Raw genomic sequence first — 12006 nt, 5'->3', positions numbered from 1 at the left:
CCTACAGAATGTACCAGGGTTTAACAAGTTTCTTGGCGCGACAACCCTCCACTTACCTAGAACTGTGGTGTAATTGTACAACATAAGAACAAACTATAAAAATGTGTTGAAAAGGATAAACTCAAAGCACAAAAACACAAAGTACAGATTTAAGAGTACTCACAGTTGCGGAAAGCTAGTTCAATGCCAATAACAACTAATAAAAAGAATCATGTATTTATGACTAAAATATCAATCAGTACACATCCAACATCCAATGGATCTAGTATAATGACGTCATTTATATTCAGAGAAAATTATGACCCTGAGCTTTATATTTCAGAATAAGATCTGGATAATGCATGTTTTGCATCCAGATGACTGTAATATGCTATTCAATTTTTGTTTTGTCCTTGACCTCATTTTTATAGTTCAGTTACTGTATAAAAATTAAAATTTTCGAATTAAAATTTCGTTTTGGAAATTAAATACTCACCTTCATAAATTAAGATATTAGTCCACTCACTGCTTTTATCAGCCAGAAACTAGCCAGATAAAAGAACCATACCTCTTTCACACCATCCCCACCTGACTCATGCACGCCATATACCTTCTATTGTTCCTTGAATTGCTAGGCAATGGAGGATAGGGGACTAGGGGACGGGACTTCTGATTTATGAAGGTGAATATTTAATTTACAAAACTAAACTTAAATACCCCAGCTTCATACATTTAGTCAAACATAATTTAACGAAGCTCTGAAACCCCTCGCCAGGACGAGGAAAAACAACCTGATACGCAGCGATTTAGGGTTATAAAGAAGAGGTTGTCAAAATGATGGGGCGTAGAAAGTAAATAACAGTTATAGAAGGCTCTATCTGACATCTAAAAACAAGCTGATATAATTTCCCCTAAAGAGGAGGCATCAAAAATATTCCAAGAAGAGGCTAATGCTATAAATTCATGAGCTTTAACTTAATGTCTAGCCAAAACTTCAGATGAAGCAGACTTTTAGACCAATATGGCAGGATTGCAAATTCACGGGCTGACGAAACAATGTACAAAAGCAAAGTTCTCACAGGACACACAACCTGCTTACCTGCAGAAGGCGTTATGGCAGGAATAGTGATCCAGAACATTCATTAGGTAATTGATTCTGAGCTTAAAAGGCATGACCAGTAAGAAGAGTAACTGAGGACATATCGGCCGCAATGCGGAGGCAACTCTGAAATAGCTAGACCAGGCATAAATCACACTCCTTCATTGAACAGTTGCCAACGCCGTCTGAAAACAACATTTATCAGATAAAACTTATAAGTGGCTGAAGAAACTCCAAGACAACCCAAGTCCCAAGAAGGCACCAAACGCCTTTGACGAGGTCTTTCAAGACAACTGTTTAATCAATAAGGAAAAAACTCCATCTCCAAAGTCTGAACATACAGGAAGACATACATAAAGTTCTGGCTAAAGCAAATGGATAGCCCTTAATAGTAGACGGGGCATAATCTTTGTCTTCGAAAGGATGAAGGGAAAAATCGCTAACTGTTGCACAGTAAGTGGTGAGAGAGTATCAATTTGTCTGGATAAATACCAAGAACAGAAAATTGACCATTTGGAGTCATAAACAGATATGGTAGTCTGCTTGACTGACCCTGAGATACGCTTGATTGCTCCTTCAGAAAAGCCTCTTTTCTGAGGTAATTGCTGACCGTAACTAAGCGTGCAGATGAAGATTGTCCAGACCCTGATTGAATTGAGGTAGTAAGTCGTTCCTGAGAGGAAGGTGAAATGGCTTAAAACAACACAGAAGATGTAGATCTGGGAACCTTATTGTCTTGGCCATGCCGGAGCAATAGGCAGGGGTGTTTCTAGGATATTAGAAACACAGGCGCTTGGGTATATGATACAGAATGTTTTTTAAATTTTTTTTTTTTGTTGATTAAAATATTCCATTTTCTATATTTATACTACATATCTATCACTACTGCGCATGTCTCACCTAGTTTCGAGTGATTTTACCAACTCTAAGACAAACCCCCATTTTACTATCCATACTAAGAAACAAATTTTGTTCTTAGTGTGGATAGTAAAATGGGGGTTTGTCTCAGAGTTGGCGTAGAATTTTTTGCTAAAAAACATAAAATAATTGTGAAATTGTGAAATGCACTATTAAATGTAAAAATATTAGCAGATTACGAGTTTGTTTGGTTTTTTTTTTTAAAGGGAGGGGGGGGGGGGGGCGTACGCCCATTACGCCCTCACCTGGACCCGCCCCTGATAGGGATGGTCTTAAAACGATTCCTTCGAATTTTGTGCAAGATCTTGGGAAGAAGAGTTACCGAACATTCCCTTCCAAGATAGCATCTGCAGCCCAAGCTTTTTCATCAAAAATGGTGGCAAATATATCATTAAGAGGACGATCCCATATGCATCGGAGAGTGATCTCATAAAGCACTGATGGATGAAGTTTCCATTCGGTGTTCATTGGAACACACGAACGGGATAGGGCATCCACCAGAAGATTTTGACTGCCTGGAACTTCCGGCATGTTTCACTGACAGAATTGTCTCAAGACTGTGACAAAGAAGAATTTCCTTCCTCAGAAAATACAGCGAAAAGATTGAATTCCCACTTGATTTTAAAGGTAATTAGATCACTACTGTCAGTGACTGACCTTGAATCACAAGCCGAATATGAAGTAGTGCAAGTATCACAGCCCTCATCACTAGGAGATTGATGTGATCCTCAAACTGAGCACCAGATCAAAGACCTGAAGCTGTTCTGTCCTCTAGGTAAGCTACCCAAACCAATCAAATTCTGTGAACTGAAATAGAAGGATTCTGGAGGGTTAAACGATACTCCCTTCAAAAGATTTTTTAACCTGAAGCCTCCACTGCAGATGAGTTAGCAACCGAGGAATAATATGAACAAGGCCTCCCACAGCTGATAAACTGGGTGCCAAAGTTCTAACAGATACCACTGAATTGGACAAATGTGAAATCGACCCAGAAGAATGGCATCCATGATTTATATCAAGAATCCGATTAGCTGAAGAATCTGAGGACTGGCACAGTCGAAACCTGTAACAGGATACTGACCAACTAATGTACCTTGATAACTTCCTTCCTCCAGACCTAATCCAATATATGTTCGAAAATGCTCTCACAGGGAATTTCTCACTGGGAATCATCTCTGATTTTTTTCCATGAACTAAATAAACTGTTAACAAGAGATATATCTCTTCTTTTTGTAATTTTGATAATGCAAATGTTGAAATTAAAATAGCAATACTTTAACATGTAAGTTATGCAAATATTCAAAGTCAATGAACCATGACTGAAGGTACATGGCTAAACAATCTCCATGGAAATGAGATGTGCCAATGCTTATACAACTGCATACTAAATACCATTGACTTATCATAAGTCGTTCACTTTACACAAACCTAAACACAAACATTAACTTGTAAACTATGTAAAAGTTTCAAAATCAATGAATCATGATGAGGGGCTGGGGCTATATAATCTCCATGGAAACAAAACTTGCAAATGCCAATAAATTTGCATATCAAATATCATTGACTTAACATTAGCAATTCATCTTAAACTGATCTAATCACAAACTAATACATGTAAACTAAGCAAAAGGGGGCGGGGTCAAATATTCTCCATGGAAATGAGATGTGCTAATGCTTATACAACTGCATACCAATGAACATTGGCCTATCACTAGTGATTCCCCATAAACTGACCTAATCACAAACTAATACATTGTTGACGCCGACGCCGCCGCCGCCGGAAACAGAATACCTATGTCTCCGTCAAGGCGAGACAAAAAACTATGTCTCAAGAGTGAATGGGTAGCAAATTCGTTGTGTTCCTCCGAAAGAGAATGGGAATGATTCGTGATTAGAGAATCGTCTAGGTAGAAATGTATGAGCACCGCCTGAGAATGTAGGTAAAAATCCTTGTGAAAACTAGGGGAGCAGTAGAAAGCTGTATATTTTGTCTGTCCAAACCGGCCACAGGAAATTACGAAACTTTCGGGTTGTGAAAATATATATCCGCCAAGACGAGAGATGTCCAAATACCCGAATGAAGAGACGACCTGATTGTACCGTTGGTTTCTATTTTGAAGTGTGGGTCATTCAGAAAAGATTTTAAAGGTCTAGAACCGATCTCATATTCCGAGCTGCATTTTCCCCGTTCTTTTATGAAAAAAAGCCAGGAATATAAATCTAGATGGAAAGGAGGATTGACCTCCTCCAAAACACCCTTCAGAACTACTACTAGTAAAATATTCACTTCCTCTTGCACCAACACATTCTTTTAAGAATACTTTATCAGAGACAGATCGATTGGAACAGGAGAAAGAGATAGCTGTAACAAAAAATGAAGCTAAAAGCCCCTCCGTTTTATGAATAGAACCCACTTGTTCGATGTTAGTAAAGATAATTGAACTAGAAAGTTGGAAAGTCTGCTAACATTGGAACTTTTGGAAGAGGAGCAGGTAATATTTTTGTTACAGCTGCTTCTTTCACCGGTTCCAATCGATCTGTCTTGGTCTTATTTTCCCTGGATAAGAATTAGGTCCAAAACCAGAGAACTTGCTACCACTAGGTTTGATAGTGTTACTGTTAGCATTGTTCCTAACCAAAGAAGAGTTCACTAAAGACAAAGCCGACTTGAAATGATTCGACTCTGGGAAAGAATTCGAATCAGACTTGACCGAACCAGAACAAGACAGGAAATCTAAAGGGTAAGCAGAGATCCCTGGGGGAGATGACATTGGGAGATCAGAAATGTTCCTTCGAATAGCATAAGAGACTGCGTGGGAGTACTTAAAGAAGGCTCAATCTCCTGTGAGTTAGTAGCATTTTCATCTAGGATGGAACTCTTACAAACACTGTCATCATCTGAGATAGAATCCTGATCAAGAAAACCCCTCTCTTGACTTCTGGGAACCAAAGACACCGTGTCATCTTCCTCCAGTTAAGAGAGGACAACCCTGAAGAGGGCTTACCTCTGAAATTTTGACTAGACCAATCCGAGTTGGGATCGTTAGGAGGCAAGTTGGGCATACTCATAGGCATGTGAGGGTATACGAAATTCATGGGCCACCTAGTTCTACAAAAAGGGTCTCTCCTTATGCCAGAAGATAGGGACTCCTGCATACTTGCAGTGCAAGAAATAAGAGATCTCAGTTGGCCTAGTTACAATATGAGATAATATGCTAGACCTAGATCACCTCAAATGACTATCCGAACTGCCGGGCAAAGTTCGAACAGGAGCTGGGTCCTGTTTTGGATTTTCAGAAACACCAGGGATAAACTGAGGCTCTAACCCATTCTAATCCCAACACTTATCCGAATGAGTTGATGAACTCCATTTGGACAACAAGTCACTTAAGTTAGGGGCGCTTACCATTTTCGTTCTATCATCCATAATAATTGTAGTAGATGTTACCTGTGATATACATATATTAATATATACAATTTAACTACTACCTGTTATTGCAATTAAAATGTTGCTCAGTTTGGGGGCCCCCTTTTCAAAATCCTGGATCTGCATCCAGTTATAGGTATGAAATGAGGGTCAGACTGCCTCAAATTGCCAGTGAGCTGTGTTCAACAATGTGTCAGGATTGCAAAAATGAAATACAATTGTCATACAATCATAGCTTTATAGCGAATGTGTTTAAACAAACAACTTAACAAAACAGATAAATGCATAAAGGTGAGTATACGGATTAGTTTATCTATATTTTGATGAACTTTTTCCATTCAATTTTAAGTATACTGTATGAAGACTGGCCGTAAACATTTCATCCTGAAAAGCAAGTCATACCTTATTCGAATATTGTGTCTGAATTTTAATGAAGGTGGACCAATACTGTCTACATGTACATGTGATAACACTGTTTCCACCAATACCTGAATTCCTGCTCATAGTTTCAAAATCAGAAAGCAGTATCTTCATTGGGATAATGGCAAAGATTATTCAAGAAGCTAATTGCCTGTGTCAAAATTATTAAAACCTGGATTTTTTTTTGTATCTCAACCTATAAAATAGAGGTATTGTATATATATATTCATGCTTATTAATTGTACACAGTGATGATTTGTTAAAGCTGTAAGGGCCCCCGTGCCTGTAATGTATGCCCTTATATTTTTACAGTTAGGGTTTTTTGCTTGTGAGAGAGCTGTCTACATATTCCATTATAGTCTCTTGTGAAGAGTTGTCTCATTGGCAATCATACCAAATCCTCTTTTTTATATTTATTGTGTTGACAAGTTTCTCACCTGGACTATTGATAGTTGACCTTGGAGTTCATTAGGTGTTATCAGTGATTATGTGATACAAGTTTGACAGGAATTTACTTTTTAGTCAAAATGTTGACAAAGGAGCAGTTACATTTGAAAAAAGCCACCATATTGAATTTGGATATTTAATAACAAGAATCTTATTTCTTTGAAAGAACATTGTAGATGAATCATAAAAGAGAGGTGAAAGACATCTGATATTCAAAGGGATGATAAAAAGTTCTCATAAGTGGAAAAACAAACTGGTATAAATGCTATGGCAAAAAACAAATAAAGCCAAAAGACAAACAATAGTATTCAAAACACAACATAGAAAACTAAAGACTGAACAACAAGAACCCCACCAAAAACTGGGAATGATCTCAGGTGCTCCAGAAACAGATACTTCACAATGGTCAACCAACTCATGATGGCGCACGGATCTCCAGCATGAAATTGAAACCATGGAGTAACTTTAACTGGAAAAAACTCAGCATGTCATGATCGAAATTATTCCATTCCTGCATTAATTTGTAAGAAATAGTGATAAGACTGATATATTGTTTAATTTATTATTTTCATTATAGAATAGCCAATATTTTGATTTATTGTCATTTGTAACAACTCCAATATCAAGCCCAGCTCCTCTTAGTCCAGGATGACCACAATTCAGCTGTCCCGTTACCATGAAAGTCTTTTCCTGTTAGCAGGTTCCTATTTTGGTCATTTTGTTAGGAATTACAAAATCGAAATTGTTTTTCTCTATGTCAAATTCAAATCAGAAGTCAATAACCCATATCTACTATTTTCCGCATCAACAAGAAGTTTTGTACACGTTTTTGTAAAACGTTGAATAAATATTTGTGGAGGGCAACATTGAAATGGTTTTAATGACCTAAAATTGCAAAAGCCATAGTTGATCATAGTTATAGACCATGTAGCTGCATAATCATAGCTCTTTAATATGGTCATCATGATATTTTTTGACAATTTGCAGTCCCATTTGAATGTAAACCGGATGTTTTTTGTGTTATTTTGGCATTAAATTATTTTCCATTTTAGGATTAAGAGTCTAATTTTGTACTTTTTAAAAGAGAGTGCAGATGATCTAAGTCTATAAAACCATGTGTTTGACTTCTTTAATCTTTTTCTTCGTAATTGAATTGAAATTTTTTTTTAATCTAAATTTTCATTAATATTTGCTAAAAATTAATTAAATAATGCAGTCAATCGTCTGAACTTGATCAAGGTTTTCTCCTTCCAGGCGTGTCTACCTGTAAAAGTGATTAACAATCAATATCCTGATATCACTCTGGGTTTTAAAACAGTGATTAGGGTCCTTTAGGAGGACCCCTTTGATACAATAGGGGTTGTGCTATTAGAGCGATTGAGTATAATTGCTAACAAAAATGACGGCAGCTAGCAAAACAAAAACAAACTTTGACTACTTTCTACTACTGGTCATATTTTTGCACTTATTTGACGAAGGCTGAACCATGGGGGGATTATTTGACAACAGAGGCAGATTTAGAGGGTTTTCTCTACATGTAAGTTATGCAAATATTCAAAGTCAATGAACCATGACTGAAGGTACATGGCTAAACAATCTCCATGGAAATGAGATGTGCCAATGCTTATACAACTGCATACTAAATACCATTGACTTATCATAAGTCGTTCACTTTACACAAACCTAAACACAAACATTAACTTGTAAACTATGTAAAAGTTTCAAAATCAATGAATCATGATGAGGGGCTAGGGCTATATAATCTCCATGGAAACTAACTTGCAAATGCCAATAAATTTGCATATCAAATATCATTGACTTAACATTAGCAATTCATCTTAAACTGATCTAATCACAAACTAATACATGTAAACTAAGCAAAAGGGGGCGGGGTCAAATATTCTCCATGGAAATGAGATGTGCTAATGCTTATACAACTGCATACCAATGAACATAGGCCTATCACTAGTGGTTCCCCATAAACTGACCTAATCACAAACTAATACATTGTTGACGCCGACGCCGCCGCCGCCGGAAACAGAATACCTATGTCTCCGACTCGCTATTTTACTCCGTCAAGGCGAGACAAAAAACTATGTCTCAAGAGTGAATGGGTAGCAAATTCGTTATGTTCCTCCAAAAGAGAATGGGAATGATTCGTGATTAGAGAATCGTCTAGGTAGAAATGTATGAGCACCGCCTGAGAATGTAGGTAAAAATTCTTGTGAAAACTAGGGAAGCAGTAGAAAGCTGTTTATTTTGTCTGTCCAAACCGGCCACAGGAAATTACGAAACTTTCGGGTTGTGAAAATATATATCCGCCAAGACGAGAGATGTCCAAATACCCGAATGAAGAGACGACCTGATTGTACCGTTGGTTTCTATTTTGAAGTGTGGGACATTCAGAAAAGATTTTAAAGGTCTAGAACCGATCTCATATTCCGAGCTGCATTTTCCCCGTTCTTTTATGAAAAAAAGCCAGGAATATAAATCTAGATGGAAAGGAGGATTGACCTCCTCCAAAACACCCTTCAGAACTACTACTAGTAAAATATTCACTTCCTCTTGCACCAACACATTCTTTTAAGAATACTTTATCAGAGACAGATCGATTGGAACAGGAGAAAGAGATAGCTGTAACAAACCAGAGGCTCTAAAGAGCCTGTGTCGCTCACCTGACTCTACTTTGGTTTTAGAAATCATATAAAGATAGATAAAAATCATAACAGATACCCAAATAATGATTGAGGCCAAATTTGGTTTAATATTGGTCCCATTATTTAATAAAATATCCTGGTGGCCATCTTGAACAGTAAATCGGCAACAAAGTACCAACACTTGGTCAGCACCTCATAAGGAACATTCATGCCATGTTTGGTTTCATTCCATTCAGTGGTTCTCTAAAAGAAGACATTTGTATGTATTTCCCATAAGGTCCTATGTTAAACTTAGTACCCGCTGTCTGCCATCTTGGATGATGGACCAACTGCAAAGTAACAACACTTGGTCAGCACCTCATAAGGAACATTCATGCCATGTTTGGTTTCATTCCATTCAGTGGTTCTCTAAAAGAAGACATTTGTATGTATTTCCCATAAGGTCCTATGTTAAACTAAGTCCCCCGCTGGCAGCCATCTTGGATGATGGATCAGCTTCAAAGAAACAACACTTGGTCAACACCTCATAAGGAACATTCATGCCATGTTTGGTTCCATTCCATTCAGTGGTTCTCTAAAAGAAGACATTTGTATGTATTTCCCATAGGGTCCTATGTTAAACTATGTCCCCCGCTGGCGGCCATCTTGGATGATGGACCAACTGCAAAGTAACAACACTTGGTCAGCACCTCATAAGGAATATCCATGCCATGTTTTGTTTCATTCCATTCAGTGGTTCTCTAAAAGAAGACATTTGTATGTATGTCCCATAGGGTCTTATGTTAAACTAATTCCCCGTTGGCGGCCATCTTGGATGATGGACCGACTGCAAAGTAACAACACTTGGTCAGCACCTCATAAGGAATATTCATGCCATGTTTGGTTTCATTCCATTCAGTGGTTCTCTAAAAGAAGACATTTGTATGTATTTCCCATAGGGTCCTATGTTAAACTATGTCCCCCGCTGGCGGCCATCTTGGATGATGGATCGGCTTAAAATTAACAACACTTGGTCAGCGCCTCATAAGGAACATTCATGCCATGTTTGGTTCCATTCCATTCAGTGGTTCTCTAGAAGAAGTTCAAAATGTAAAAAGTTAACGACGACGACGACGACGGACGACGGACGCCAAGTGATGAGAATAGCTCACTTGGCCCTTCGGGCCAGGTGAGCTAAAAATGAAGCTCCAAGCCCCTCCGTTTTATGAATAGAACCCACTTGTTCGATGTTAGTAAAGATTATTGAACTAGAAAGTGGGAAAGTCTGCTACCATTGGAACTTTTGGAAGAGGAGCAGGTAATATTTTTGTTACAGCTGCTTCTTTCACCGGTTCCAATCGATCTGTCTTGGTCTTATTTTCCCTGGATAAGAATTAGGTCCAAAACCAGAGAACTTGCTACCACTAGGTTTGATAGTGTTACTGTTAGCATTGTTCCTAACCAAAGAAGAGTTCACTAAAGACAAAGCCGACTTGAAATGATTCGACTCTGGGAAAGAATTCGAATCAGACTTGACCGAACCAGAACAAGACAGGAAATCTAAAGGGTAAGCAGAGATCCTTGGGGGAGATGACATTGGGAGATCAGAAATGTTCCTTCGAATAGCATTAGAGACTGCGTGTGAGTACTTAAAGGAGGCTCAATCTCCTGTGAGTTAGTAGCATCTTCATCTAGGATGGAACTCTCACCAACACTGTCATCATCTGAGATAGAATCCTGATCAAGAAAACCCCTCTCTTGACTTCTGGGAACCAAAGACACCGTGTCATCTTCCTCCAGTTAAGAGAGGACAACCCTGAAGAGGGCTTACCTCTGAAATTTTGACTAGACCAATCCGAGTTGGGATCGTTAGGAGGCAAGTTGGGCATACTCATAGGCATGTGAGGGTATACGAAATTCATGGGCCACCTAGTTCTACAAAAAGGGTCTCTCCTTATGCCAGAAGGTAGGGACTCCTGTATACTTGCAGTGCAAGAAATAAGAGATCTCAGTTGGCCTAGTTACAATATGAGATAATATGCTAGACCTAGATTACCTCAAATGACTATCCGAACTGCCGGGCAAAGTTCGAACAGGAGCTGGGTCCTGTTTTGGATTTTCAGAAACACCAGGGATAAACTGAGGCTCTAACCCATTCTAATCCCAACACTTATCCGAATGAGTTGATGAACTCCATTTGGACAACAAGTCACTTAAGTTAGGGGCGCTTACCATTTTCGTTCTATCATCCATAATAATTGTAGTAGATGTTACCTGTGATATACATATATTAATATATACAATTTAACTACTACCTGTTATTGCAATTAAAATGTTGCTCAGTTTGGGGGCCCCCTTTTCAAAATCCTGGATCTGCATCCAGTTATAGGTATGAAATGAGGGTCAGACTGCCTCAAATTGCCAGTGAGCTGTGTTACACAATGTGTCAGGATTGCAAAAATGAAATACAATTGTCATACAATCATAGCTTTATAGCAAATGTGTTTAAACAAACAACTTAACAAAACAGATAAATGCATAAAGGTGAGTATACGGATTAGTTTATCTATATTTTGATGAACTTTTTCCATTCAATTTTAAGAATTTTGTATGAAGACTTCCCGTTAACATTTCATCCTGAAAAGCAAGTCATACCTTATTCGAATATTGTGTCTGAATTTTAATGAAGGTGGACCAATACTGTCTACATGTACATGTGATAACACTGTTTCCACCAATACCTGAATTCCTGCTCATAGTTTCAAAATCAGAAAGCAGTATCTTCATTGGGATAATGGCAAAGATTATTCAAGAAGCTAATTGCCTGTGTCAAAATTATTAAAACCTGGATTTTTTTTTGTATCTCAACCTATAAAATAGAGGTATTGTATATATATATTCATGCTTATTAATTGTACACAGTGATGATTTGTTAAAGCTGTAAGGACCCCCGTGCCTGTAATGTATTCCCTTATATTTTTACAGTTAGGGTTTTTTGCTTGTGAGAGAGCGGTCTACATATTCCATTATAGTCTCTTGTGAAGAGTTGTCTCATTGGCAATCATACCAAATCCTCTTTT

Source organism: Mytilus californianus, unplaced genomic scaffold (assembly GCF_021869535.1).
Source record: "Mytilus californianus isolate M0D057914Y unplaced genomic scaffold, xbMytCali1.0.p SCAF_2, whole genome shotgun sequence".
NCBI classification, from domain to species: domain Eukaryota; kingdom Metazoa; phylum Mollusca; class Bivalvia; order Mytilida; family Mytilidae; genus Mytilus; species Mytilus californianus.
This window is presented reverse-complemented; position numbering follows the sequence as displayed.